Below are 26092 nucleotides of genomic sequence, written 5' to 3' on the forward strand. Positions count from 1 at the left end.
GGAATCAGCAGTTACTGCCAGTTGTTGTGAGAAGTTATGCTAGCCTGGGTTAGGGGGATGATGGTGGTGGTAGTGGTGGAGAGAGAAGTGGTTTTAGAGATATTTGTGAGCTAAAATGCGTAGGATTTGGTGATGGATTAGAAATTGTAGAAAGAGGAAGTCGTTAAGGATGGTGCCAAGATTTCTGGCTTGCATTACATTGACCAAGATAAGAAACACTGGAAGAAGACCAGGTTTGGGGGAGGAAATGGTGAATTTACTTTTGAGCTTCAAATATGAGGTGCTTTTGAGATATCCAAGAGAAGGCATCAAGCACGTATGAAGCTGAGAGCTGGGTCAGGGTCTGAATTATCCTTTGATTTGGGGAGTCATCTGCACGTTGGTGGAATTTGAAGCCATAGAACGAATAAGATCACCTAGGAGAGAGAAAGTGTAGAGTGAGAAGAGAGGCTTAGACATGGACTAAGAGCAACTCCAACATCTGCTAGAGAAGGAATTAGAAGAGCCGTGGCCCAGAGGTCACAGGGAAGCTGGAGCCTTACCATGGCCACAGGAAGGGCGTGCGCAGGAAGGAACCTGCTTGGGCACAGTGTGCACTGAGAAGCCAAGAAGGATGGTAACTGAAAATCATACATTAGATTAAGTGACATGGAAATTAGTGGTGGCGGTTGTTTCAGGGTCTATGGAGTAACAGGTCAAGACGCCAGACCGAGTGGCCTGCAGAGGGTGTGGGAAGCCAGGACACTGAAAACACGCCAGTAGGCAACCGTTTTGGTAGAAGTTCAGCGGAGAAGGCCCGCGGAGAAGGTGGCGATCCAGAAGGCACGAGCAGGCAAACAATTTTTTTTTCTTAAGAACTTTTAATTATGGAAAATTCTAAACATAAATAAAATTAGACAGCGTAGTGTTATGAACCCACACTGCTCAGTTTCAACAGTGATTAACTCGTGATCAAATTTGTAACCTCTAACCATTTTTTTAAATTTGCTTTTTAGTGGGAGAGACTTGAGCTAATTTGAAAGCTATTAGGAAGGAAATCATTGAGAAAGAGAGTTATGAATATTCAAGAGAGAGACCAAAAAATTAGGCATAAATGATAGCCAAGGTTTCTGAGGGGGGGGAGAGGGACAGCGCAGGGGGAACCCGGGAACCGCAGAGCCAGCTCCCCTGTGGCTGGAGGAGGGAGAGCGGGAGGCGGGCGGGTGTGTGCAGGTGCAGAGGTGCACGTGTAGCACTGGAAGGAAAGGAAAGGTCACCCTCTGCTGGGGGAGCTCTTCTTTTCCTCCCCATCATTTTCTCTGTCTTTTGCTTTTTCTCTTTTTTCCCTTTGTTTTGTTAATCCTGACCTGAGGATATTTTCCCACTGATTTTTAGAGCGTGGAGGGGGCGGGGAGAGAGAGAGACATGGATGTGAGAGAGACACATCAGCTGGTTGCCTTCTGCACGGGGTCGGGCCGGAGGTCGAGCCTGCAACCCAGGTAGTGCCCCCGACCGCCCTCGACAGGGAATCAAACCTGAGGCCCTTTGGTCTGGGGGCCGATGCTCTAACCATTGAGCAAAACTGACCAGGGCTCTATTTTTTCTTCTTTTAAATTAATAGTCACATCATCTTCAGAGAATGGCTGAGAAAAAGGCTGTTGGGTTTTTGAAGGGAACATAGAACATTGGGTTAGTTTTGTGGAGAGAGAATAATATCGCAGAAAAATGTGGAATATTTACTAGGCAGTGTCAAAGACCCATTTGGAGAACCTGGATTGGCCCTGAGAAACAGATTCAATTTGTATGTGTATATGTATAAGTATATGTATATGTATGTGTATGTATATGTGTATTTGTATGTGTATGTGTATATATGTATATGTGTGTGTATATATTTAGAGAGAGAAATGTGCCCATGCACATGTTTATGTGTGTTTTTACAGAGGGCATGGATTCCACAATCCCCTGAGTGTGATCAGAATATATATATATCAAAAGGGAGGTGATTTTAATGCTTAAAGGGTAGGTAAGTGGACGTGTACATTGCCACTTGTGTTTCACATTAATTGGTTCAGGGCGCCACCCGCTGGGAAGCATGCTCGGCATCGCCGGCCGGATTTTTCCAACGCAGAATCGAAACCTTTAGTCTCTGAAAAGGCAGTGTTCTTACCTACAGCATGTCCCCCATGATTTGTGAGTTTCATTTTTAGATACTTTTTTATTTCGTTTGTGTAGTACATCAGGAACATTATAATGTGTGTGTTTTTCCCTGGCTTGATTTTGGTCAAAGATCCTATCTATCCTGTTTCAATGCATTTAGGATCAGAATGACTGGAAATGGCACAAATGGTAAGTAGGTTATTCAAGATGTAGGAATTATAGATGAGGCAGAGACCAACATTTTCCAGATTAAGAGATGTATTATTTACAATCCCTTACATTCGGATCTTGTTGCTCACCCGCTTCTTGTCTCAAAAATCTTCTCTTTTGAGTTCTTTAACTAAAATATGTGTTTCTTTATCATTTCTAACCTGACATTTCGGGAAACTAGTCTGCTATAAGTGATCTTTTTTATAGTCTATCTTAACTTGAGTATAGTGTCCATTAAAACTTTTTCTTCAAGGTTTCTAGGTCACACCACTAAACTGCTCCTAGTTTCTAGGTTTTCATTAAATCATTCCTTTCCTTCAAATGAACTTATTTTATAGAAGAGTTTAGGGATAATAAAATTACTCTGATGGCTTCTCTTTCTTTAATTCAAGCAATAACTCTTATTAATTATGGTCACTTTACATATACAAATTCAGTCATGATTCATAAGGAATTTGGAGAAATGCCAGAATAAAGTACTAAGTCATTCACAAGGAACGGAGCGTTGGCTCATTTACTCAGTCCGTCTTTATTACGTGCATCCTGTGCCAGGAGCTTTGAGGGTATGGAGTCATTTAAGGAACAAGCCAGGCATGGTCTCACAGAGTTGGCTACTCAGTGTGGAAAATGGACATTGATTAAGTCAGCCCAGCAAGTTCTGCTGAGCTCTCTGCTGGGGGAACTACAGAGAATGCTCTGGAATATCTAGAAGCTAGAAAGTCCTGGAGGTCCTCTAGGAAGAAGTGTTATTAAACCATGAAAAAAGGGGAAGCCAAAAAGACACCAGGCAGGCGATGGGGCGGAAGCGTGATGTTGAGAGCCAGATAGTGGAGAGGCTGTTAAGCCTTTTGGAAGAGCCTGGATTTTATTCTAAGAGCAATTACCGAATTAACAGCCAATGAAAGATTTTAAATGCATGTGTCTGTGTGGCAGGGGCATGCGGAGAGGTGGTGGTGACCACGCTTGGATTTATATTCTGGAAGCATTATTCTAGATAAAATTTTGAGAAGGGCTGAAGGGAAGCCAGATTGAACATTAATGTAAAGGTATGTGTGACGTGGCATTGGCTTCTTTTCCACTGAGAAGGAGAGAAGTGAATTAATCTGATAGATGCTTAAGATGTTGAATGGAAAAAACTTGGTAGAAATTAGTCATTAGAAGTAAATAAAAGAGTCCAAGATGGACTCAGCTTTTTACCTTGAGCAAATAGGTAAAAGGAAATACCATTTAATGAGACGGGGTTACTGGAAAAGTAGATTCTCAAAATGGCCAGGGAAGGTGGACATTTTCCCTTCAGACATGTTGAATTTGAGTTTAAAGTGTGTAGGTGTGTAAGTCTAGTGAGCAATTAGACACATGAACCGGGAACTCTGAGGAGAAATCTGGGCCAGAGATACAAATTAGGAATGATTAGTCTGTTGAGAGTAAATTGATGTTTTGTGGGTGATTAATATCTCATCAAATGCAGAGCGAGAAAGAAGAATGACTGAGAAGGAGCCCCGAGGAGCCAATCATTTAGAGATTTGTTAGAGAAGGTAGAAGGCAACAAATCAGATCCGTCAGGAAAGCTGGAAGGAAACCAGGAGGGCTGCAGCCAGAGCCGATGAAAGGAAGCTTTTCCCACGGGAAGAGCATGTGCAAGTGTCAAATGTGGCCGATAGGCCTGGTGTTTTCTTTATGAATCAGCAGTATGTGGTCTGGTCGAGTGCAGATCCAGCAGAGTGACTCGATTTTAGTGAGTAGGGGTGAGGAAGTGGAGGCGGTAAAGGCATTAAGATAAAATACTTGTTATGAAATGGACTTTTTGGATGGGGTGGGAGCTGGTGGGAGAGGCCTGACTAAGGGGGTGATATTGTTTTGTTTTGGTTTTTTTGGAAAGGGAATGGTTGAGAATGTTTAAATGCTCAAGAAAATTACCCCATAAAGAAAAAGAAGACTGATGGATTAAGAGAGAGAGTGCTCAATAGATAGTTTAGTCCCTGAAGAGGCAGCCAGAGATGATGATGATGATGATGATGATCATTTATTGTGCTCTTGGTTGTTTAGGAACTATTCTAAAAGCATTACCTAATTTAACTCTTACACAGTATCTCTGAGAGAGGTACTACTATCATCATCCCATTTTTAAGATGAAAACACTGAGGCACAGACTGGGGTGAGTAACTAAGCCCACGTGATAAATGGTGGAGCTGAGGTTCGTGCCCGGGCATCTCCCTTGAGACTGGCATCGTTACTCACGAGGCCTTATTGTGGGAGCCCCGGCCTAGCTGGAGGCTATGGCAACGGCAGAGAAGGGAAACGGGCAGGCACGGGTGTAGGTAAGTGTCGGCTGGGCGAGCGTTTCTCGTTTCCGAGGGCTGCCGTAACAAATTACCTCAAACTGGGCGGCTTACCAACAACAGAAATTTATTCTCTCACAGTTTTGCAAGCCAAGAGTCCAAAATCAAGGCACCGTCCACATCTCACCCCCTCGGAAGGGGCTGTGTACCTCCAACCTCTGCCCGTCTCCACGTGGCTGGCTTCTCTGCATCTCAGATCTCTCTCCACCTTTCTCTTTGAAGGACGCCTGCCGTTGGATTTAGGGCTCACCCTAAATCCAGGATGATCTCATCTTGAGACCCTTAGCTTAGTTGATTACACCTGCAAAGAATCTTTTTCCGAATAGGGTCACATTCACAGGTTTCAAGCGTCAGGATCTAGACGTATCTTTTGGACGCCATCGTCAACCCATTATAGTCAGAGAGCTGAGGGCCCCCTGCCCAGTGGATCCCCGACTTCTGTGGAGTAGGTGAGGGGGACCTCACGTGAAGAGGGATGAATATCTGAGGAGCTGAGGAAATATTGACGCAGATATTATTGAAATCTGGAGTTAGCTGAGTAGGAAAAAGTACATTTGTGGAGAGGTGTGGAGAAAACAGATAAAGCGTGTCATTAGTTTATCGTTGTGTGACTTTTCTCTAGCAGCAATTAGCAGCCTGTGTACAAACGTGGAGAAAGCTGACAGTTGGAGTGACCTAAGTGACAGCCTGGGGGGCACAGATGTGAAGGAAGGATAGAGACAGAAGAGGCCTCAGGACTCTGCGAGTGGTGGCTTTCTGCGGGCGTGGAAGCACAGCTAGGCCTGCAGGGAGGCGAGGTGGAAGGACGGCTGGTGGCCGGGTCATAAAGCAGGCACAACACCAGCTGTAATGGCATGAAGTTAACCTCAGAGTGCGGAATATTGGTTGTGCTATTTCACAGGAAGGCACAAATCTGGTTGCAGTAGACACAAACAGAAGGTTGAAGGAAACGGAAAAGTCAGAGAAAGAGAAGATCATGTGCTTGGGACTAAGGTTGCTAAGCCATAGGCTCTGTCCCTAGTCACCTGCACTAAGGCATGCCTTATTGCTTCCCAGCGCGATTCTACAAATATCAGGTTGTATTTTTGTTCCTGATAATACCAGAGACTTTGCACACCTGGAACAGAGGTTTTACCTGGTCACCTTAAGAGAGAGCCACAGTGCTGGGCATGGGCGGAGACTTCAGGCCGGTGAAATTTTGGTAACATGTTTTCCTCTTTGCTTCATTTATTCCTTCCCTAAGCCCTGCTCTCAGACAGGAATATCTCTTATCGTGTGAATGTGTTTAGGAGGTTGCCAGGAGGCTGAGGAGGTGAGAAAGCTGGAGATCAAGGTTAGAGGCCGAAGGGGACACTCACCAGCACAGTTTTGAGGGTCTGCGACGTTGGAAGGCAGGGGGTTGACTTGCAAATGTTGTGTTCAGAGTCCTGGTCCCAGAGCTAAAATGTTTTATTTTTGCCGCTAGGAATTCCCATAGTGACATTATGAGAACTGCCAGTTTTCCAGTCCTTTCTCCCTAGAGGACATGGAAATGCAGCTATAACTCTGCCTAAAATTCCAGTGTCCCGTGTCCCCTGCTTTCTGAAGTAAGAGTGCCTGGTACCTACACACCATCCCCTTTCCCTAGAGGGTCAACCATGAGCCAATCACATTAGAAAAAGAACCTCTAATCCTCACAGGATCCTTGAAAATTAGGTATTGTTCCAACTTGAGAGAAGAGAACATTGAGGCTCAGAGAGGTGAGTAACTTGTCCTTAATTAGATGGCTTCTAGGTGACAGGTTTGAGTCAAAATCACATCTATTTCATTCCATCTGTGCTCTTTCTCTCAGTGTCTCTCCCTGTTTTTCTATTTTTTTGTCTTGCCCTTTATAACTAGGTGCCCTGAACAAGTATCTTATTACCCTGTCTGAGCTCTAGAATTAAAAAACAACAGTTCACATAAGATTAATAAATCTTTATTAAAAATTGCTATATTCTTAAATTCTAGTAAGAGTCCTAGCCAGTTTGGCTCAGTGAGTGTTGGCCCCTGGAATGAAGGGTCCTGGGTTTGATTCCAGCCAAGGGCATGTACCTTGGTTGCAGGTTTGGTCCCTGGCCCGGGTCAGGGCAAGTGCAGGAGGCAGTCAATTGATGTATCTCTCTCACATTGATGTTTCTCTCCCCCCCCCCTCCCTTCCACTTTCTCTGTAAAGCAATGAGAAAAATACCCTCAGGGTTTAAAAAAAAAATTCTAATAAGAGCAATGCTCTGGGTTGGCAAAGGGTCTCTCTCTCCCTTGACATTATTATTATTGTTGTTGTTACTCTTTTCGTATTTGTCTCCTAAATCTGCTCTCACAGCCCCTGGCTAAGCATGTGAGTTTAACTCATTTTAGAGCTAGTATGTGCCTACAGTTAAGTAGGTCTTGGCTATAAAGCTTGCTTTGGTGTATTGTTGGTTGTCTGCTAGTTTGCTGTCATTCTGTTTTACTGGCAGAGGGCATATTTTCCCTCATAATAATCAGGGGTTTTAGAGGAGGCTTTCCCACAATCTGCTGTTACAAATTTAGACACACCGTGGCTTTGATACTTGGCTCAGAGAAGTAGTCAGGCTGGGCCATACGATCAGCATGTCCAGACCCTGATCCCTGGGGTCCCTGCTACCACAGCCTTCCAGGGGCTTTACTCCGCCAGTCACACGTCAGCCTACTAACAGGAGAATTGGAAGCAGAGCATGGGGGTATCATTCAAATATGGGAAAAATATTAAAATCAGCTTCAATCTCGGTGCGGCTTGGGGAGATCCAGTTGCCACCACGAAGGATGCACTGGGAGGTCAAGTTATTCAGGCCTTTCTCCTGCACAGCCTTCCTGCTGCCTTACATGCGGGCGCCACCTTACCTGTTTTCCTCTTACTTTCCTGGGCTGGCGAGAAGGGGGTGTTGCTTCTCCAGGGGACCCCTGATACATTGGGACTGTAATGACCATGATCTGGAGAGTTGTTCTTTCTGACCCAAAACTCCAGCCCCAAAGCAACACATTGAAATAAAAAAAATTCTGAACTTTTCTAATAATGGTCATGCCACATAAAGGAAACTATTAGAGGTTTTAGGTTGCAGTTTTTTGTTTTTGTTTATTTGTTTGCTTTTTCAGCTGGTTGCCCTGTATACTCTACTTTAAGACTGGGGGGAGAATCTCAAAGAATAATAGGATTACTGAAGATGGCAGCAGACAAGAGCCCAGACGTTTTTCATAGTCTAGAACAGAGACTAACAAACTTTTTCTGTAGAGGACCAGATAATAAATATGTTAGGTTTTGTGGCCCTTCTCTTTCTGTGAAATATTAATCTTTGCTTGGATTTACAATCTTTTAAAAATATAAAAACCATTCTTAGCTCAGGATCCCTACAAAAATGAACCACAGGCCCAGCTTGGCCTGCAGTTTGCCAACTCCTGTTCTATAAGCTCAATCTCAATTTTAGAGCAACAAAATATCATGGAAAAAACTTCGAGAGACATGGTAAATTTTGAGAGGAAGCAATGAACGGGAATATCAGGATCAAGCACGAATAATTAGGGAAGAATTTCTGAAAAAGACAATTGAGCGAAAGAAAGGAAAGAGGCCCTGGCTGGGTAGCTTAGTTGGTTGGAGTGTCATCCTGATGCACCAGGGTTGCAGGTTTGGTCACCGGTCAGAGAACATATAAAAGCCAACCAATGAATTCATAAATGAGTGGAACGACAGGTTGGTGTTTCTCTCTCTCTCTCCCCCCGCCACTTACTCTCTCCCTACAATCTAAAGAAAGGAAGGGAAGGACAGAGATTGTGAGAAAATTATTTAAAGTGACTTGGGATGTGGGAAAGAGGCAGGGACATGGGATAAAGACTGATCAGAGCACCTTGAACAAAGCAGAGACTCTGGACATAGTAGAGACTATGTCCTAGTATAGTTCATGGCAAATACCCAGGAGCGTTGCCGTGTAACAAAGTAGATGGGCATGGGAATTGGAGAAGGACTTTCCTTCCACCTTGGGGCTGACAGCTGCAGTTCTCTTTAAACCGCAGGCCTTTGCACGCGTCCCTGCCCTGTCCCAACGCTGCGATTCAGCGCTTGTTCAATTCGCTTTCATGATTTGAAAAAAATGGGGGACAAGTCCGTGAGTCGCTGCTCTGGGGCGTGGGTTGGCAGGGTGAGTGGGAGGAACAGCAATGACTGTGGAGCGCTTTCTGCGAATTGAAACGTAAATGAGGTATTATCAGCCTGCAACTTTCATCAAAATGTAAAATTTCTCCTCCCGGATAATTGAGCTTCAGAAAATATTCAAGATGGAAACAAAGTAAAATCGGAACGTGAGCTGTAAGGTAGGACATGTCAAAGAGAAAGAAAATTAATCTCAAAGGTAAAACCAGGCTGGAAAACAGATAAACAGGCTACTTTTTGCTAAAAGATAATTTGAAAGACAGGAACTTCTAAATACCTTAGAAATATTAGACATCATAAGGAAGCACCCATTTCCCCAGAATTTTGACAGAGCACTGAATTAGGAGGCCAAATATCTTGGCTTTCGTTTGCTCCCTACTAGCCTTGTGACTTCTGGAAATTCTCAGCTTATCTGAGTCTCAGTTTCCTCATCAGCAAAATGGAGAGACTGTGTTTTTCCTATTTCATACTGTTGTTTTATAAATAGGTATTAAAGGGCTCTGTAAGTATTAAGAACTATGGCAATGACAGAGATTGTATGATTGATAGTATTTTATTATTTCTTATTAGTATTTTAGTAGTGTGTGGACTTCACTCGTCCATAGCAGGCTGTGTACTATGATTGAGAGATTTCCAAATGACAAGCTGCCTGTCAAATTCCTTCTCAGTTGGACTGTGGTTACATGATTAAGTCATTTTCATGGGGTCCAAAGTTTCTATAGTCCTCAGATTATGAAAATAAGGAACACTAAAATGCAAATGTATCAAAGACAGGACTTGATTCAGCCTTGGACACCTGAGCTCTTGAGTAGCTGGTCACCTAGCAATGTCTGGGGAGAATGGGGCAAAACTGCCATTAAATAGAAGGGGCCAAAGAGCTTGGGGTCACCATGAATGCATTAAATCCCATCAGAGCACCAGAGGGGAGCAAGGTATTAAGGAAGAGAGGAAAGGTCTCTGCAAATAACTTCACGACTGTGACTTAGTCTAGTTCTGCTTAGAGTTAGGGTTTTTATGAATTGGCAGCCTGTGATCTTTTTTCCCAGTGCCCCATTTTTTCCTAAATAATTGTTTTCAGAACAGGATTCTGACAAACCCTCCTGGAGCTATTATGGCAAAGACAGCTAACTTTCCATCCAAAATTCATGCTCCCCTTCCAGGGGCCACCTGGATTTAGACGGGACTGTGGGCCAATGGCACGTGTGTGGATGTGATGTGCGCCTCTTACAGGCTGAGGTGCCTTAAAAGCCAATGGACTTTCTCCGCTCTCTATTTTTTGGCCTGCTCACTGGATATTGCTATCAGTGGTGATGCTGGAAAGCAAATCTTGAAGATGGAACACAAATAAAAGGAAACTGGGCATCTGAGTCACTGCTTGGAGAAGAGCTCTCGACCAGGAACACATACATTGAACTAGAACATGAGCAAAAGATCCACTGGGATCTTTGGGTTTTCTTGTGTCTCGTATCACCTGAATTATTAGCTATGGGCATTCTCCAACCTCTTCAGACTATTCTGTTTTCCACAGGTTGCAGTTGGCTAGCCTTTTCTCTTGAGCAGCGGCCCTGCCCTTTCCCATTTTTCTCCAGATGCTTTCTATCCTTCTTGTAATCATGCCCTCAGGTAAATAATGGCATCGACACAGAGCAAAGAGACAGGAGAATAATGGATATTTCATGCATGAATGCATGCATTCATTCATTTTTTCCTGCCTGACTTGACTTCACAGGAGTAGCCCAGCTGCTGGATGGGAGCCAAGGACAGATGTCTAAACTCTTGTGCTCAATTTTTAAAAAGTATAAACAGTAAAGGCCATATGTTTCAATTACATGATTTTAAATTGGGAACCAAGAGGAAGAGTGCTTTCTCAACACTTTACACCATGGAATTTGCCTTTTTCATTTCTTACTTTTTATTTGGCAGGGTGCCCTGGAACTGTAAGATTCATCAGTGGAGCACCCTGTGGTCATTACTTACTAATAAAATTGGCATAAGGGCCTGGCTGGTGTGGCTCAGTTGATTGAGCATCGTTCCATGCACCGAGAGGTCATGGGTTCAATTCCCAGTCAGGGCACATGCCTAGGCTGTGGGTTTGACTCCCCATTAGGGGGAGTGCAGGAGGCAGCCAGTCAGATCGATGTTTCTCTCTCATTGATGTTTCTATCTCTCTTTCCCTCTCCCTTCCTCTTTCTCTAAAAATCAACAAAAACATTTTAAAAATTGGCATAGGAAGATCAGAGAGTTGTTTCTACCAAAAACCAAGCTATATGCCTAGAGCACAGGTTTAAATACTTGGATGAGAGAGAAACTGAGAGCCCACATATGGAAGGAGGGTAAAGTCACACATACACAATAAGTAAACAAAACCTAAAAAACAAAACCAACTAAACACAGGAGTTTACATTAGCACAGCAAACCAGCCTCTGAGCTCTCATAACTTTCCCACTTATACAGATTGTGCTCACAGGTCCACTCACAATATGATCAAGTAGAGTTTTAAACTGGCTGTCATAGCCTGCTATTTGAGTAGTAGAGTTGGGTAAAATGTGGCTTCTAAATAAGAAAATTACTCCATAGTCACTTTGGGATTAAGTGGCGGAATTGAAAACATGCTTTGAGGGTGTCCTCAAAATAGTTATATCACCAGCTGATAGACAGTGGACACTCTCATTTGTCTTGAATAATCCTTTAACTTTCCACAGCTGAGTACACGGCTCTTGGGGGAATTGCTTATGATGTGCTGGGTTCTGGACGAGACTCCCCAGGTTGGAATCTTGACGCTACCACTTACTATCTCCATGACTTTCGGTAAGTTACAAAAACCTCCTTTTGCCTCCATTTCCAGATCAATACAATGGAGATAATCACAGGGCCTACCTCATAGAGCTACCAGAGGGACTGAATGAGCTAGTAGAAAGAAATCATTACAAAAGTAACTGCTAAAATTGGTTGTTGCTATTGTTTTTTTGTGTTTTGTTTTGGGGTAAATGCATTTCCTCTTGTTTGAGCTTATTTTGAACCAGAACACAGCTGATCATGCACAGACACGTTAAGGTCCTGACCGGGTTCCTTCTGCCTTCTCTGGAGCGTGTTCCCTGCACCTGATGTCCATAACTAGCCTCTCCCCCCAGCGGTCACAGATAGTCACGGCCCTTTCTCTCGAGCTGTAGCCCTTTCTCTTCATCTTCCCTCCACTGATTCCGTGTCCCCTGCAATCATCTCCTCATCCCATTGGCAATTTTACACATGCTAGTTTAATCTTCTAGGTCTCGTTCAAGAGTTATAATGATGATTTTCTCTTAAACTGGAGTGGACAGTTTAGTTTAGGAACAGAAGGCAGAACAGTAACTGTGATAGCGACACAGTCTGTCCAAAAGAGGGGCGCAGGTGACAAAGCAAGCTGCCCTGGGATCCTTGTGCAGGACAAACTGAACATGTTTTGTCTTCCCAACTAAAAACTGTAACAAATTAACTTAATTGCACGTCTAATAGATAGTAACATATGTAAAATGAATTATTTCAAGTGTCTTTTGCACATAGGACTCTGATGGTTCATCTTTTGGTGGCATGTTTTCTAAGGACAAAAAGAACTCAAGGGAATCTTAAATTTCACGGAGTTTTTTGTGGGGTTTTTTTGCAGGTTTTTAAAAAAATTTTATTTTTGTTTAAAATATTACAGATGTCCCTTTTTCTCCCCAATTACCCACTCCACCCTGTCCCATTTCCCTCCCCAGGCCCTCTCCCCACCATTGTCCGTGCCCTTGGGCTGTACATATATGCATATAAATTCTTTGGTTTCTCATGGAGTAGTTTTATTGTTGATGTTGTAATTTTGAAATTATAGCATGTCTAGTGTAGAATAAAGCAGTTAAGGAAAACAGTAGTTTTAATTTAAGAATACTTGGTATACAATATTATATGAGTTTCAAGCATACAATATAGTGATTTGACATTTATATATCTTACGATGTCGTTACCACACTAAGTCTAGTAACCATCTGTCACCATGCAAACTTACAATATTATTGACTATATTTCCATTCACCTTTTACTCTATCCCCAATTTCCTCTGCTTGGCAACCATTAGTTTGATCTCTGTTTCTATCAGTCTTTTTATTTTGTTTGTTCATTTGTGTCTTTAGATTCCACATATAAGTGAAACCATACGGTATTTGTCTTTCTCTGTCTGACTTATCTCACTTAGTATAATACCCTCTAGGTCCGTCCATGTTGTCATAAATGGCAAGATTTCATTCATTTTTATTGCTGAGTAATAGTACATTTTTTATACCACGTCTTCTTTACCCACTCACCTATTGATGAACACCTAGCTTGTTCCTATATCTTGGCTATTGTAAATAATGCTGAAATGAACATAGGGGTGCATATATCTTTTCAAATTCGTGTCTTTGTTTTCTTTGACTAAATACCCCAAAGGGGATTTGCTGGGTTGTATGAAAGCTCTCCTTTTAGTTTTTTGAGGAATCTTCATATTGTTTTCCATAGTGGTTGTGCCAATTAACATTCCCACCAATAGTGCAACACATGCTCTTTGTTGACTTTTTGATAATACAGTAGTCATTCTAACTGGTGTGAAGTGGTATCTCATTGTGGTGTTGCTTTGCATTTCTGTTGATCATTTTAGGGTCTGAGGTTTTCAATGTATGAAAAAAGAGAAAACAAATAGAAACAAGGAGGTTAATGTGATGAGAGGACAGGAAATAACAGTACGAGCTCAAGCGTATATGATATAAGCTACACATAATCTATGTAAAATATAGCATGTACTATATACAATATACATAGTTATATGTATTTATATCAACATAATATATGTCTATATGATATATGGATACATATATAAACACACATACATATATGTGTGTGTACAGAGGACAGAGAGAGAAAAAATGTAAGAATATGCTCTGTCCAGTGAAAGAGCTTAGAAACCATTTTGCTTCAGTAACAGTGAGTCCACTTGACGTTCAGATACTGTTTCCTAAACTATCTCACCAAAAAGAACCAAGAATCCTTAAAGAAAAAGCCAGTTCTGTGTTTGAGGCAGAGAAAATTTAAGGTGAGCTTAAGATCTATTATGGTATCAGATTGCTAGAAAATAGTAAAGACTAACTGGGGTCTTGTTAAAGGATGCAGGTGAATGGGCTCTCATTGGCCACGTTCAGGAAAATATGAGCATCAAATCATTGATATGATTGATTGTATCAATAAAAATGTCTGAGCCCATAATGATAATAAAAGAAACAAAATAAAAAACCAAAAAGGAGAAAGAGGAAATAAAATCTTATTTACTATAATGAAGATTCTTAGGACACAACTCTTTATTCTGAAAATTAGTAACTAAAAGGAAATATTTAAGCTTTACTTTGCATTAGTCAGGACAGGTCCATTTTTCTGCAAACATCAAAATCTCAGTGGCTTAAAACAAAGGCGTTTATGTTTCACTTTTACTACATTTCTGTCTTGAGTGAGCAGGTGTTCTGCTTCACATCACCCTCTCTCAAGGAGGCAAAGTGACAGGGACTTAATAATTTAGAACGCTGCTGGTCTGTGGCAGCAGGAAGGAAGGTGCTGGAAAACACACCATATTTCATTGGCTCAAGCAAACTCTATGGCCATGTCCAAGTTTAGGAGGGTGGAAGAGTTCAATCCCGCAATGGAAGATTGTATAATTTTTCAGGAAATAATTTCCTTCTTTTCTCTTATGCAGGAACAGAGTAAAATTCCTCCTGTACTGACCTGGGCCTTGCTTTGGCTGACGCAGTGTGGGCGGAAGTGACAGTGCGTTGGCCCGAAGCAGAGACTCTAAGAGGCATCTCAGGATTTTACTCTTTTGTACTCACACCATCCAGCAAAAGAAGAGCAACCCCTAGGAGCCATCACTTCTCCCCCCCCAATTTTATTTATTTCTTTTACTTCAAATAATTTTTTATTTTTCAATTATAGTAGACATGCAATATTATATTAGTTTTAGGTGTACAACCCAGTTATTAGACATTCTATAACTTACTAAGTGATCACCCCAATAAACCTAGTACCCATCTGATGCATACAGAGTTATTACAACATTATTGACTGTATTCCCTATGCTGCGCTTTACATTTCTGAGACTATTCTGTAATTACCAATTTGTTCTTCTTAATTCCTTCAGACTCCCCGCTTGAGAGACACGAAACGCTGATCTAGACCCTAAAACAAAGCCCAGAGGAGGTACAGCTGAGACACAGGCAAATCACAGAACTGTGAGCAAGAAATGTTTGTTGATATCAGCCACTAAGGTTTTGGGGTTGTCTGTAACTGAAGAAAAAGATCTGTGATACACCCATCATATACTTAGAAGGAAGGAAAAACTTGAATGTTGGTGAATCGCCTAAACGATGACCACATTGCCTCTTAAAGGAAAAATTGTTGTGAATATTGCAGAAGATTGCCAGCTAACACACGTAGGAGAGATGATACCACAAGAATCACCGTTTGCCATCTTGACATATTTGATTCAGGTAATTATTATCAATGAATTTTAGAACCATAGGCAAGCGTTTGTGAGGAAATAGAATATTTGGATGAGGCTAAGTGTCACCCTAGAGATCACTTGCACTTTTCAAAAGGTGAAATGTACCTTTAAAATAGAGGGAACCGTTATCATTATTGTCTGCCTCGCTGACAGCAGACAGGTTGACCTTGGGGCCCCCTGGTGTGATGCAATGTGAGGCAAGAGCACTGCCCTTGAAATACCCTTGCCTAAAATGTTTCATCTGTATTTAATTAAGATTTTAGTTCAGAGTTCCAATATGTAAGGCTCACAGGAAACAGAGAAACATGTTATATAATGCTACAAGAGAAAACACATCAGGAATATGGTAAATTTATGAAGTGATTATGTTACTGTAGATGGTCCGTCTGTGTGCCAGGGAGTCTCCCCCATGGGGGAAGATGGCACAGGAAGGGGGTTCTTGCACTAAGTGTGCCAAAAGCTAGAAAGATGATTGGACAGGGCCCCAGCCCACCAAAACCTACAAAGAAAATGTAAGTGACATCATATGGTATTTGTCTTTCTCTGACTGGCTTATCTTGCTTAGCATAATAATCTCTAGGTCCTTCCATGCTGTTCCAAAGGGTACGAGATCCTTCTTGTTTATAGCTGCATAGTATTCCATTGTGCAAATATCCCACAGCTTTTTATCCACTCATCTACTGATGGGAACTTGGGCTATTTCCAGATCTTGGCTATTGTAAATATCACTTTCAGTATTCTTAGGATATATTCCCAGAAGTGGGATCATTGGTCAAAAGGCAGCTCCATTTTTAATTTTTTTGCTGAAACTCCATACTGTTTTCCACAGTGACTGCACCAGTCTGCATTCCCACCAACAGTGCACTAGGGTTCCCTCTTCTCCACACCCTCACCAGCACTTGTTGTTTGTTCACTTATTGACGGTTGCCACTCTGACAGGTTTGAAGTGATACTTCACTGTACTTTTAATTTGCATCTCTCTGATGATTAGTGACATTGAACATTCTTTCATGTCTTTTGTCCATCTGTATATCTTCTTTGGACCAGTGTCCATTTTTAAATTGAATTATTTTATGTCTTAATTCTGTTGAGTTGTATGAGTTCTTTATATATTTTTGAAATTAACCCCTTAGCAGATGTATCATTGGCAAATATCTTCTCCCATACAGTGTGTTCCCCTTTTCGTTTTGTTGATGGTTTCTTTTGCTGTGCAAAAGCTTTTTTGTTTGATGCAGTCCCATTGTTTACTTTTTCCTTACCCCTAGGAGATATATTGGCAAAAATGTTTCTAAGAGAGATGGCTAAGATTTTACTGCCTATTTTTTCTTCTAGAATTTTTACGGTTTCATGACTTACATTTAAATATTTTATTCATTTTTGAGTTCGTTCTTGTATATGGTGTAAATTGGTGGTCTAGTTTCATTTTTTGCATGGATCTAATTTTTCCTACACCATTTATTGAAGAGACTGTCTTTTCTCCATTGTGTGCTCTTGTCTCCTTTTTCAAATATTAATTGACCATAAAAAGGTGGGTTTATTTCTGCGCTCTCTGTTCTGTGCCATTGATCTATATGCCTGTTCTTGTGCCAGTACCAGGCTGTTTTGATTACAATGGTCTTGAAGTATAGTTTGATATCTGGTATTGTGATCACTCCAACTTTGTTCTTCTTTCTCAAGATTGCTAAGGATATTTTGGGCCTTTTTTGGTTCCATATAAATTTCTGGAATATTTGTTCTAGATCTGTGAAATATGTCATTGGTATTTTAATAGGAATTATGTTGAATCTATACATTGCTTTGGGTAGTATATACATTTTAATGATGTTAATTCTTACAATCCAGGAACATGGCATATACTTCCATTTGGTTCTATCTTCCTCAGTTTTTTTGTCAATGTCCTATAGTTTTCTTCTTTTTTTTTTTTAAATACATCTTTACTGATTTCAGAGAGAGGAAAAGAGAGAGACAGAAACATCAATGATGAGAGAGTCATTGATCGAGCCCGCAACCCAGGCATGTGCCCTGACCGGGAATCGAACCCTGACCGCCTGGATCCTAGGTTGACACTCAACCGCTGAGCCACGCCCGGCCGGGCTGTCCTATAGTTTTCTGAATACAAGTCTTTTACCTCCTTGGTTAAATTTATTGCTAAGGCCCCGCCCAGTGTGGCTCAGTGGTTGAGCGTCAACCTATGAACCAGGAGGCGGCGGTTCAGTTCCCGGTCAGGGCACATGCTGGGGTTGCTGGCTCCATCCCCAGTCGAGGTGTGCAGGAGGCAGCTGATTGATGATGTTTCTCTCTCATCAGTGTTTCTACCTTTATATCCCTTTCCCTTCCTCTCTCTCTAAAAATCAATTAAAAACATATTTTAAAAAATTATTCCTAAGTACCTTCTTTTGTTGTTGTTGTAATAGTAAATGGGATTGTTTTCTTTGTTTCTCTTTCTGATAGTTCATTATTGGTGTATAGACGTGCCATCAATTTCTGGATATTGATATTATATCCTGCTATTTTGCCAAAATCATTTATTAAATGTAGAAGTCTGTTGGTGGAGTCTTTAGGGTTTTCTGTGAACAATATCATGTCATCTGAGAATAATACAGTTTTACTTCCTCCTTTCCAATTGGGATGCCTTTTATTTTTTCTTCTTTTCTGATCACTGTGGCTAGAACTTCCAGTACCATATTGAACAAGAGCGGTAAAAGCAGACAGCCCTATCTTGTTCCTGATTTTAAGGGAAATGCTTTTAGTTTTTGCACATTGAGTGTGATGTTGGCTGTAAATTTATCATATTTTGCCTTTATTATGTTGAGGTATGATCGCTCTATTCTCACTTTACTGAGAGTTTTTATCATAAATGGATGCTGAATTCTATTGAATGCTTTTTCTGTATGTATTGATATGATCATGTATTTTTATCTTTCATTTTGTTTATGTAATATATCGCATTTATTGATTTTCAAATATTGCATGTCCAGAATAAATCCTATTTGATCATGATGTATGATCTTTTTAATGTATTGCTGGATCCTTTTTGCTAATATTTTGTTGAGGATTTTTCTATCTAAGCTCATCAGGGATGCTGGTCTATAATTGTCTTTCTTTGTAGTGTCTTTATCTGGTTTTCAAATTAGGATACTGCTGGCCTTATAAAAAGAGCTTGGGTCTTCCCTCCTCTTGAGAACTTTTTGGAATAGTTAAAGAGGATAGGTGTTAGTTCTTCAAATATTTGGTAAAATTTGCCTTTGAACCATCCCATCCAGGACTTTTGTTTACTGGGAGTTTTTTTAATTACTGCTTCAATTTCATTAGTTGTTATTGGTCTATTTAAGTTTTATGATTTTTCCATGATTCAGTTTTGGAAGACTGCATGTTTCTAGCGGTTTGTCCATTTCGCCCATGTTATCCAATTTGTTGGCATAGAGTTGTTCATAGTATTTTCTTATAATCCTTTGTATTTCTGTGATATCAGTTTGTTACTTTACCTCTTTCACTTCTGATCTTATTTATTCGGGTCCTCCCTATTTATTTGTTGATAAGTCTAGTTAAAGGTTCATTAATCTTGTTTATCTTTTCAAAGAACCAGATCTAGGTTTTATTGATCTTTCGTATTGATTTTTTTCAGTCTCTGTATTATTTATTTCCACTCTGATCTTTATTATTTTCTTCATTCTACTTACTCTGGGCTTTTCTTGTGGTACTTTTCTAATTATTTAGGTGTAAAGTTAGATTGTTTACTTGAGATTTTTCTTGTTTGTTGAGATAGGCCTGTAATGCTATGAACTTCCCTCTCAGGACTGCTTTTGCTGTGTCCCATAGATTTTAGGTGGTTGTGTGTTCATTTTCATTTGTTTCCAGGTAGTCTTTTTAAAATTCCTTTCTTGATCTCATTAGTAACCCACTCATTGTTTAATAGAATGCTATTTAGCCTCCATGTGTTTGAATGTTTTTGAATTTTTTTATTGTAGTTGATTTTTAGTTTCATGCCATTGTGATCCTAGAATGTGCTTGATATGATTTCAATCTTCTTGAAATTGTAGGGACATAATTTGTGTCCTAACATGCAACAGACAAACTCAACTGTCAATAGCCAATGCCTCCAGCAGCTGGGGAATGAATGCTTCTTTGTGGGCTCAGGGGCTCTGAGTGGTGCTCTACAGCCTCTAATCCAGTGATCTTGTGATTTTGGGCCTAAGGAAAGGGTACTTGAGTGACCATTTTTGTCTGGGCTGGTACATAACTTAAAGAGCTAAAGCAGAGTGACCCTGTATTTTGTTTTGCATTCAGCTATCTTGAGAATAAAAAAATTGAAAGTAGGAAAAGAACTTCTTAAGGAAGAGCCACATAGTGAGACTTCTCTGAGTAAGAAACCCTAAATATAGTGGAACTGGACAAACAACTCAAAATTGCAGCCTCTTTAAGCAAAACACCTGCTCTGTATCTACCTTTTGTGCTTCTGTTTGCTGATCCACCTTGGTTTTTACCATTAATTAAAGTTGTACTTCTTCACATTGCCAGTAGGGACAGTAGTGTGTAATCTTCAAGGGCATGTGATATGACTTTATGCGGCTGAAGTTCAACTCAACTTCTACCACTTATTAGTTGTGTGATCTTGGGCCATTCACATAACACCTCTAGGCCTTTATTTCCTCATCTATAAAATGTGGATAATAATAGTTCTTACTTTGCATGGTTGTTAGAAACATTAATTAAATTAATACTTCTAAGCACCTAGGTTAGTGGCTCAGAGACAGCTGGTCACCCAGGCCAGAAGCTAGTATGTAAATCTTGTCCATCTCATATGTGCAAAAATCCTTAGCCAGGTGTGTTGTTCGTGTGTGTGTGGGGGGTATTTTTAAAAGAAGGATGTTGTGTTATCTTTGAATAAAGGTAAAAGGAGGGAAGATAGATGTAGTGGATTGTTGAAGGACTAAAAGTCAATACATAGAAAAAAAGCTGAAACTGATATTTGGAAACCACAGTTTCACTGAAGCTGGAGCTTGGTGGAGGAACATCATTTGCCTCCTGGGAGGTATCTGTTGGGACTTAATAGGGAAAACCAGGCTGGAGCTGTAGGTCATGCCCTTGACATTTTGAGCCAACAAACAGCAGGCCCAAGTGATTCATGAAGCTCCTGGTATCTAGGGCACCTTCATCCCATGGTTCTAAGGCATGTTCTGTTATTGAAAATATATCCTGGCCATATGGTCAGGAAGATGTGGGATCCAGGTGTTGTCAACACAACTTTTATGTGTCACACACACATGCTACTCCATTTGCCAAAGCCAATTCAATCATCCTAGGCCTGTCCTATCTCTCCTTCCTATCTTCGGTCCCACCTGTTATCCCAATTGTTACTCACCCAGCGTATCACTGGTTGCATTAACTCTTTCCATCATTTTATAACTTTCCCCTCATCTACTTTGGTAAATAAGATATAAGAAAGGAGCAAGAATAAACTGGTAGCCCCAACTGGTGTGGCTCAGTTGATTGAGTACCATCCCATGCACCAACATGTCTTAGGTTCAATTCCCAGTCAGGGCACATGCCCAGGTTGCAGATCGATCCCAGGTCAGAGTGCATGTGGAAGGCAGCCAACTGACGCTTCTTTCTCTCTCTCCCTCTCCCTTTCTCTCTCTCTCTGAAATCAATAAAAACATACTTCTAAAAAAGAGTGAATTGGAAAGTTTCTGATTATGCAGAAAACCTTAGGTATCAAAGGACCATTTGGCATAACCAACTCTGCTACTTGTCACTATTAAATTCAAAATTAGACTCTCCAGAATAAATGAAAAGCCTGAGGTTACTTTTTATAACACACAGATGGTATGATAGATTATTATCATTACAAATTCATTAATAAATGATTAATATAAATTTGGGGATATAAATACCAAAATAAGCATTCTGAACCCCATGTTATTTCAAGAACAGTTCAGCACAAGGGAAGTTCCTTCAGCCAGGCTTCCCATTGGTATTTAAAGGTTAACTTAATGTCAGGGCCGGTGATCAGTTTTGTTTATCATAACCTCACCTGATGGCCATCATCCCTACCATCACCCCTGACTCAGCCTTGTCACTAGTATTGTCGATATGAACAACATTGGCTAGATGTAGAAGTCAAGGAATAAGAAAGAATTAGAGATGACTATGAGGTTTGGGGCCAGTTCACTGGGACAACTGTGTTTCCACTAATAGTAAAAGAGGAGTCAGGATGAGAAGGTACTTGGAGGCCTGAGGTAATTACTGATTAAGGATATGTTGAATGTGAGTGTTTCATTATACATCTAGATAGAAATGTTTAGCATGAAATTTTGAGTGCACACCTTGAAATCTAGGGTGGCAGAGTGGTGGGGAGTCACGGGCATTTAGGTTTGGAATTATTTTTGTAGTGCATAAGGATTGCATATTTAACAAACCTTCATTGAAGTTTTACTATATTCCAGTCCCTGTAGTGGTTTTCTTTTTTAAACAAGATAGATTTAGTTTCTGCCCCCACTAAGTTTATATTTTGGCGAATAAAGCAAATACGACATTAGGCCTCATGAAACAATCTGATGAAGATGCTAATCCTGATGATATTCATAATAATGGACAGTGTTTGCTAAGAGCTTTCTATCTTTCAGTTACTTTGCTTAGTGATTCAAGTGCATAATTTCTTTTAATATTTACACCACCTGCATGGATCAGGTACTGACAGCCTTCAGTAGGTTAAGAGACCTGCCCAGCGTCACACAAGTGTGTAGAGTGGGGGCTTTAACTTTGTGCAGTGTCGTGCCAGAGCCCGTGCAGGTCTTTGCACACCATTGCTGCTTGGGAAGTCCTGGGTGCAATAGTGTTCGGATAAATTACTGTTTGGAGTTTTATATTACCACAGCTATGTAAATAAACCTCACGGTTAAGCCAAGCAGTATGTTATATTTACATTTCCTTCCTTATGTATCTTTATTTTCTTGTTGCAAAGTCAATGGCACTTCTTTAATAATTTGTTCAGTTTTACCTTATCACAAATTCTTTCTCAACTGGCAAAGTTGTAAAAATTTCCCTTCAAAATCCATTGAGATAATTAATCAGTAATCACTCCGCCTGTCTTCCTTGAGTCCTTTCTCTCCCGCACCAGCCTGGGCCGGCTGCTTTCCGGCCAGGGCGTGTCAAGGCTCAGGGACCTCCCTTCACCGTCACACTGGGGATTCCCTGAAAATGTCTGCTTACTACTTGCATTTATGTGCAATTAATTATCACCCGAGTATAGGATACCAGGCTGAAATTTGTTTTCCTTCGAATGTTAAAGAAATTGCTCTACTGTCTTCGAGCTTCTGGCGCTGCTGTCAAGGTGGCCAACGCCATTCCTATTCCTAGTCCTTGGGTGTGATCTAGTTTGTCTCTGGAAGCACTTAAGATCTCATTTCCCCTTGGTATTTTGTCATTTTAAAATAATGTGCTTTTGTATATGTTGTCCGCCCATTCATCAAACTAGATATTATTTCTTTGATGACTTCCTTTCCTCCACTTTCTCTGTTTGCTCTGGCTTGAGCACCTATCAGCTGGTAATTATTCACCCTGTCATAAATCTCTAAACTTCTTACCTTTGCCTTTCTTATTTTTCCATCTCATTGTCTTCTAGGTAGACTTTTAAAGGAAACTCCTCAACTCCATCCTCTGCCACTCTATTAACTTTAATTTTTCTTGCTATCCCATTTAGAAAACACATCTCTAAACACTCTTCAGATATTTGCTTTTCATACTTATTAGCACTATGCTTTTGTTCCATTGTTGCAGTGCCTTCTCTTATCTCTCTGATGACTCTCTCCATATATATTTATATACAGAGGTGAGTATAAGTAGGTCTGTAGTTGTAATACAAATAAATAATACAATAATGAATAAGTAATAATACAAGAATAAACTGTTTTGTGTACTCACAACTGTAGACCTACTTTTGCCCATATATATATATATATAAAAAATGTTTCAAGTATACAATTCTGTAGTACAGCTCTCTTGGCAAATTTCCCCTGCTTTGTCTCTATATCTTTTAAGTTCCTTTTTCATTGTTTTTTTTTTCCCCCCCGTCTTTTATAAAGTTAAAAGTTTATCTGAATGTGATTTGTGTCTATTTACACATATTTAAGAGTAAAAAGAACACACACATACACACAGAGTGATTGTAATTCTTTGTGTTTGAGCCAAGTGTTTATTTAAAGGCTGGTTTCATTATAGAATTAACAGAAGAGGGCCTAGAGCAATACAAAGGTGTTGTCAATAACTAGAATGATTTTTCTCTTCTTGGGTCAGCTAGTATTGTGGGGTGCTCCAGTCTTCTGCTTCTTGCACAAGCCTGGCTGTCAGCACTCTAAGAGTCAAGGGGGAAAGTGCTTGGAGATTCCACTTTTGTCTGTGTAGAATTTTCCTTAAAACTTTCTTTTTTAGCATGTTGCCTTCACAACGGCCTCTGTACCCAGTGTTCTGCAGTCTGGTGTGTCTCTCTTGGGATGAAGCTGGAGGATGAATACTTACCTGGCTGCCCAGGGCACAGAAGTATGCCTCTTCCACACAGAGACCTTCCTAACTTCATCCCTCAACCCACCATTCACAGAACCCGAAGACCTGCCCCACTCAGCCTCTCTGGGGTGAACATAATTGGTTCTTGTTGGGGTCTCCCTTCCACTTACTAAGTCATTTATCCCACATCCTTCCACTTTCCACCTGCCACACATTTGTTTCAGTTCTTTTTTGTCTTGTTTTGGTTTTAAATTAAATTCATTGGGGTGACACTGGTTAAAAATTATATAGGTTTCAAGTTATCAATTCTGTAATACATCATCTGTATATTTCATTTTATGTCCATCACCCAAAGTCAAATTTTCTTCCATTACCGTATATTTGACCCCTTTACACTTTACTACCCCCCAAAAAAAGAAAAGTAATCTAAGGGAGGGGTGGAGAACATGCTGATAAGAGGGGGTCTCACTAATAAAGTGATAGCTGAGCCAACATCTGGGGGGTGTGGAAGGTGAGGAGGTTCTGTAACTCTTGGATGATTACCTGAGCTTGGTTAGTGCTCCTGCTGTAGATGCTCTCATAGCACTTTGAGTGTGCTGAAATTATAACACTTATTACCATGCAGGGTTGTAATTACTCAATTTCATGTCTATTTCCTTGACTTGGCAGAGCTACTAAATATCTGGGATCTTGTCTTATTAATGTTTGTACTCTTGAGTCTAATATATCATATTAGGTATTCAGTAAATGTTTGTTTTTTCTTGGCTGTACTGAGGTATAATTGACAAATAAAATTGTAATATATTTAAATCATACCACATGATGATTCAAAATACATATACATTATGAAATGATTAACGACAATAAAGTTAACTAAAATTTTTAGCTTTAGTTATATAGTTTACAGGCTTGGTAACTAATATATTCAGAAAGCTATTGTTCCAGGAACTGAAGTATATGACTGGACCTACCCTGACTCCAGGGGACCCACACGCAATTGGATCTTTGTGCCCCAGGAGGACTGAAGTGATCAAGGTGATATCTGAGCCACTGTGCTCCAGGGAGAGCCCAGGACGCAGATAAAGAATCACCAGCCAGCTGATGAAAGGATGCTCAGAAAATCGCCTGACTGCAGCTTTTATCTGATTAACCTTTTCCCTGCATCCCAAACCCCACACCTATGTTTTCCTGAATTCCAAATCCTTTCCTTTACCTCCACTTTTCTTCTCCTTATAAAAAAGGTCAGCTTGAAATGAGATGTAAGACGGTCTTTAGGGTCCATAACCCACCATCTTCTCAGATTCCCAGCCATCTGAATAAAGTGCCATAAAGATTAAATCCTTGTTTCTACTTATTGGTTCTGGTAGTGTCAGGCTGCACGAATGCTGACTTTTGGGGTTTCATATTCTGGTGACTGTGGTGGGACAGCTCCAGGACTCTCCCATAAGTCTGGGTATTTGTCGGGGGGTCCTACTGGCTGCTTGGACGGGGGGCCAGGGTGCGGATTTGGAGACTCCTTAGCAGCTGCCAAGCGATTCCACTTGGAGTCTCTCCTCCAACTTTCGGTGCTCCTCATCACCTTCACTTTTGATTGAATCGCTGTGCTTTCTGGTTCAGGATTACAGTCCCAGTTACAATCGATCGTAATGAATTAAGGTACGTTCTGGTTTGGTTTGTGTGATATGACAGAACTCTGGTAGAATTGGAGAGAGAGCCTCAGTTCTGTGAAACAGCCCTTTGGGGTGAGTTTTGGCTGATTGGCTGACCTATGCTTATACACCTATGACTAAAAAGGAAACGATTTTTTATTGTAATACTGCTTGGTTATGTATAATCTGGACTCAAGAGAGTTCTGGCCCCTGAAGGGGTCTATGCTATACTGCAATTGGAGTTGTTCTGTCAAAGATCAGGGAAATGGGACGAAATACTTTATGTACAAGTTTTTATGACTTTGCATAATAAAGATGCAGGATCAAAAGGAAATAGATTAACGATCCAGAGAAAAGGGACTTTGCTTGTGGCAGACAGCAGAAGCTCAGAAGAGAGGGGCCAGGAAGATCTGGATGTTATGGTTACTACGAAGATGGTCAGGTTTTCACGGCCCCTCCAGCCCTGGGGGATCTTCCTCCTTACTCGGCTGTGGGAGCCGGAGCTGGTGAGCCTGAACTGGTCTCTCCATTCTGAACCCAC

The 26092-nt window shown here is 40.8% G+C and overlaps 1 long non-coding RNA gene across 2 annotated transcripts in view; it reads left to right on the top strand.

The window, feature by feature from the left end:
* Positions 1-25237, top strand: part of LOC308548779 — a 73970-nt gene extending 48733 nt beyond the window's left edge. The window contains exons 2-4 of one of the 2 annotated variants that reach the window (XR_013997671.1): positions 11571-11676; positions 14597-15386; positions 23831-25219. This is a non-coding gene — a long non-coding RNA (uncharacterized lncRNA). Of the gene's footprint in view, positions 1-11570; positions 11677-14596; positions 15387-23830 lie in introns of both variants that reach the window. The other variant, XR_013997672.1, reaches the window with a different exon arrangement.
* The last annotated feature ends 855 nt before the right edge of the window (positions 25238-26092 follow it).

This window comes from Miniopterus schreibersii, assembly GCF_964146895.1.
Source record: "Miniopterus schreibersii genome assembly, chromosome: 19".
NCBI classification, from domain to species: Eukaryota; Metazoa; Chordata; class Mammalia; order Chiroptera; family Miniopteridae; genus Miniopterus; species Miniopterus schreibersii.